The 4,975-nt window shown below is 33.2% G+C and overlaps 1 non-coding gene and 1 pseudogene across 1 annotated transcript; one reads left to right on the top strand and one right to left on the bottom strand.

The window, feature by feature from the left end:
* The first annotated feature begins 215 nt into the window (after positions 1-215).
* On the top strand, positions 216-330 carry LOC124922930. Its single transcript, XR_007097976.1, has one exon. It is a non-coding gene; the product is annotated as a U5 spliceosomal RNA (small nuclear RNA).
* Positions 331-3,225: 2,895 nt separating this feature from the next.
* LOC124930004 lies at positions 3,226-3,827 on the bottom strand (annotated as a pseudogene).
* Positions 3,828-4,975: the final 1,148 nt, after the last annotated feature.

Here is a 4,975-nt window from a genome sequence, read left to right as displayed (position 1 = left end):
GTTTGTTATTAACATTTGATAAAATAATATATAGTTAAAAGTATCAAATTCTTGAAAGTATTATTGAATTATCCTATTCTTTAAATAAAAGAAGAAAAAACACCATTAGCCTCAATAATGACAAAAAAGTGTGTTGTTCCACATTGTTAGATGAAGTGAAAATAGGGATTTGATATTATTATAAGAGGGGAGTTGGTGATTACAAAAAATTACGAAGCCAAGCACTAAACACAAAGCGAACTATTCTTTCGCCTTTTACTAAAGAATACAGTGTGTTCTTTGCAATACGTGGCATACGCCTATTTTTGTTAGGTCCTCTAATCGGAGGCACCCTACAATTGAGTTTAAACTTTGAATTTTTCTTATCTATGAAAATTTAATTCATATTATTTATTAATGTATTATTTGAATTATACTTAAAAGAAAGTTGTAATAAATAAAAGTATTTCACTCTTTATCTGACAACATACTCCCTAATTGTTTTGTGCATGACTAGGTACCTTATCTTCTCATGCACCTGTTCTCACGAAGACTCAATCATTTAGTTAGAGAAGTGTGATCCACAATGGTGGAAAATTTGGTTAGAGAGAAATCGTAGATCTTTCAACAATCTTAAACGACCGTTGCGGATCCAACACAATGCTATCATTCTAACATTATATGATGTTCGATGTGGGAAGCCGATAGATTCAGTTGGAGAGCTCATTTCCTTTTTGGAAGATCTCCGCACATGTTAATTTTGTAATATTTGTGTGATTTTTTTTATAAATTTAATGTTTTTGTCATTATGTGTAAACGACTATCCATTCATAATATTATTGCATGAATCATTTAAAAAAAGCATCATAGAGTTTTATTTCAGGGGTGGGAAAGTTTAAAAGCGAGAGAGCTTGGATATCAATCCCCCATTAAAGCTTCAACCAACATTAAAAATTTCAAAAAAATAAAATTCTTCATTTTTATAAATTAAAATATGAATTCTTTGAAAAGCTAACTCATATTTTTGCAATCTTTACAGGTTCCTACCCTTTCTTATTCACAACTCACAAGTGCGTTTGAAATTCTCTAAAATTCAGTATTTTTTTATATCGCAAAATGACGAACCCAGACGCATGCCTTAAGAATATATGAGTACAATAATTAAATCTAGTTTAGGAAATAAGCTAGAGCCTTAGACATGTGGATATGATTTGAATAAATTATCAAATAAAAGTATAAAAATCATATTTTCAAAAAATGACAAAACGTTTGTAGTATAGATCATTCATTTCGGTGGGAAATTGAGACATATAATATTGATGACTTTTCTCACGTGTAACCAAACACCGGACCAAATCGAAATTTCTATGTCGTGTTTGACTAAAAAAAAAAAATTTTCCTGCCTAATTTCTCGATGAGTAAATTAAGTAACAACTTTAAAAGAGTCAAAGCTAGTATAATTTTGTTTAAGTCCTATTTGTGGTTTATCATCACACACTTGGGCAAATTCGAGAGAGTCATTTCCTCGTCTCGTTTTACGAGATTCAATATAAATGTAGGCCACAAGACTTAGCAAAACATTGACAAATTAAAATTTAATTATAGTCGCACTCACTATATTGGTTCTTATCTCATTCGAGATTCGAGAGAAAAGTGAGTTCTAGGGCGTAAATTATCGAGTCTGAACGTTTCGAAAAATGTCGATAAAAAGACATTAGAGTACCAAAGGCTAATGTGCTAATATAAGAACTTGAAATAGTTCGGGACAATGTGCTCTAATTTTTTCCCAATAATCGAATACTTTTGAGAGAAACCAAACAAGGCCAGATGAATCACTAGCCGTGATAATCTTAAAAAATTATTGTTAAAAAGAGTAGGGTATTAATAACATTTTTTTAAACTTTTTTCTCATTAACAAAGTGAAGTTTTTAAAAAACTTACAAATTAATTTAGAATGTTCAATCAATCATTATATGTACTCATTTTAAACTATCACAATACATTATCCTTCTGTGAGGGGAAATGAAATTTGAGGAAATGACCTCACTAATAGGGTGAATAGCGGATAATGTGAGTGCATAATTTAAATAGCGTTGTTGACCCTCATTTTTTAATGACAATTATACCCTTGCGTAATGCAACTCCAGTTGCGTGACGCAACCGAATTTTTTTTTTTTCTATTTTTTTTTCGTCTCGCGATTGCGTGACGCAACTGGGGTATTTTCGTTCAAAAAAATTCATAATTAAAATTTTTTGAAAAATAAAAAATAAAATAACTGAGGTTGCGTGACGCAACGGGGGCATTTTCGTCTAAAAACAGTAAAAGGGGTCACTAGCGCTTTTTTTTAACTCTGCACTTTCCGCATTTAAGACATTATTGAGGGTCATCTCCTCAAATTCCTCCCTTGAGGAGAGATTTATGTTTTATTTCGATTTATTTTTTAATTCATTTGTTTATTTTATTTTATTTTATTACAAAATATAAATTTTGATTAGAAAAATGCATTAGCTTCTTTTGAATATGCTACTTTTTATATATTTTTATTATCCTAATTATTTGTTTTATAATATTATGTTAAACAGTATGAATCTATGATTAATTATAAAAGTTCATAAAAAAACATTAATCTATCCAAAATAAAAAAAAAAGATTTGATTTTCAATATTAACCGTTAATTTATAGTTTAGTTGTTACATACACAATTATATCTCTTTACACACTTAAAGTATTCTCTTGAATATGATTATTAAAACAAAGCTATATATAATGTGCTCTATATAAGAGAACACAATTAATATGGTTTGAATCAAGAAATTCAAGAATAAAGACATTCACACCTCAGAAAGAGGATTTGTCTTATTTATTAGTTTTACTGCCAAGAAATTTCATTTAGCTGGAGCGGAGCAACAACAAACAATATATTATTTGTAAGTGAAGATCAAATCTCATTGAAAGATAAAGACAAACATACATCAATTATAAAATATAAATTCATTCATATTTGTATTTTCTATCCCAAATCAAGTCAACCACAGGGAAAAGGAAATTAACCCACTGTTCAACTTTAATTTGACATGTAGAATAATTCTCACATGTCAAAATCAAAAACATCATCAACAACAATGAAACAACCTATAATAGTTTTGGCCATCCATCTGTAATCACTCAAGTACACTGTCAGGAACAAACAATCATAAGAAACAACAAACAGTTCATAATCTTTTCAATTGGGGGTGGAATGTAAGTTAAGATATCACTTTATGTTTCCCAGCTTCAGCTTCTTCTTGTTCTTGCTGCTGTTGAAGGATAAGGCCATCTTGGGTGGCGGCAGGGTCCAGATCCCAACAGCATTCTGGAAGATCATCAGTCCTTTCTCCACCTCTAATTCGCCAACAAGGAACACGATGTGAGAATCTCAACATTTCCTTCTTCAAAACCCAACTAATGGAACCCTTATCTGGGTTCCTCCCATACACAGTCCTGTAACCATCTACTTTCACCAGTGGACTCATGCAAACCCCATCTTCTTCATCATAATCCATCATAACTTCCACCATCTCATATTGATGCCTAACTTCAAAGGGGGTCTCCCTGTTCCATTCCGATGACCAGTTCTTGTATATGGCCCATATATCCCCGCCCCTAGGATAAATGCTAAGGCATCCTCCCCGTTTTATTTTTTCTCTGCTCAATACATGAGAAAAGATCTTCTAAATTTTCCACAATATTTCGTAAAGCCAGATTTTATTCAATTCACTGACCCGAACTCCGCATCAGTTTTGGAGTTCATGTAACTAATTGCAGTTTTAAACGGTGAGACTGAAATCAGACAGTACAGACGTGGCATAGCATCTTTTTCATCATAGAGCGCCCATATCTGCTTCGCCTTGAAGCATTGCTCAGCCCTATCATTGTCAAAATTGTGAAAATCAGAGATAGGAACCTTCATGCGCATTGATGCCCTCCTCCTCACCACTGATTGAAGTCCAACTGTGCCAGAAATTGCGGCAGTACTAGGCTTTTTAGACACCACCACCTCTCCTACTGATTTTCCTGCTGCTGCTTCTTTCTGAGGTAAATTTGCTAGGTTTTTCTTCAGTGCAGCTACTTCAGCATCAGCTTTCCTTATCTCTGACAACTTCTTTCTTAATTCAGACAATGCCCTATTAATTAATAACTTTTTTGAGTCAAAAATTGACATTGATGGTCCCATATCTGATAGATTATTTAAGACATTTCTACGCATGTGTCATCAAGACTCTTTCTCCTTGAGGGCTTGCCCAGTTTGGAAGGCTCGTGAAGAGATCTCGTGTTTTTATAGCCATTCCCTATAGGGTGTGCCTCGAGAGGGATGGTTATATTTGTATCAACAACCTCCACTGAAGATCCAGAATACGATTTCCGCTTAGATTTAGATACAGCGACTCCATTTGTGGTTGGGATATTTGTAATAGTCCCAAGTTGATTTGCATAGCAGTTTTCAGGAGCAGGAAAATGTTGACAATCAAGAAAAGGATACGAGCCATCTGGAGGTCCTATCCCTTCGTTAATTGCCATGAAAACACCACGACAATTCTTGCAGGATAGTTTTTTTTTCACGTACTTCAGGAGATACTTATACCGAACGTTACAAGTTGTGCATTTTGTCCAAAAGGAATCACCCCTTTCATAGAAAAAAAAGACTTAATTAATTGTCATCAACAAAGAAAATATTTAGAATAATTTCATTAAAAGAAAGAAATGATTTAGAATAAGGCCTTGTATGTTTATGGGTTATTTGGATAACCAATTGACAGGGCCACTCGGGGTACCCTAGGCCGACCTTGTTTGGGAGTATCGTAAGAAAATATATGATAAATGAAAGACAACAAAAAAAAAGATAAACCAAAATAGGGGCAAAACCCTTTGACCTTGTATTTCTCCAGATATCGTACAAGGTTCGTTCACTTAGGTCGGACAATATATTACATGCTTCCGAGAGAAGGTTAAATGCCC

Source organism: Impatiens glandulifera, chromosome 1, assembly GCF_907164915.1.
Source record: "Impatiens glandulifera chromosome 1, dImpGla2.1, whole genome shotgun sequence".
In the NCBI taxonomy this organism is placed as follows: Eukaryota; Viridiplantae; Streptophyta; class Magnoliopsida; order Ericales; family Balsaminaceae; genus Impatiens; species Impatiens glandulifera.
The sequence above is the reverse complement of the archived record's forward strand: the minus strand, read 5'-3'. Positions and strand labels throughout refer to the sequence as shown.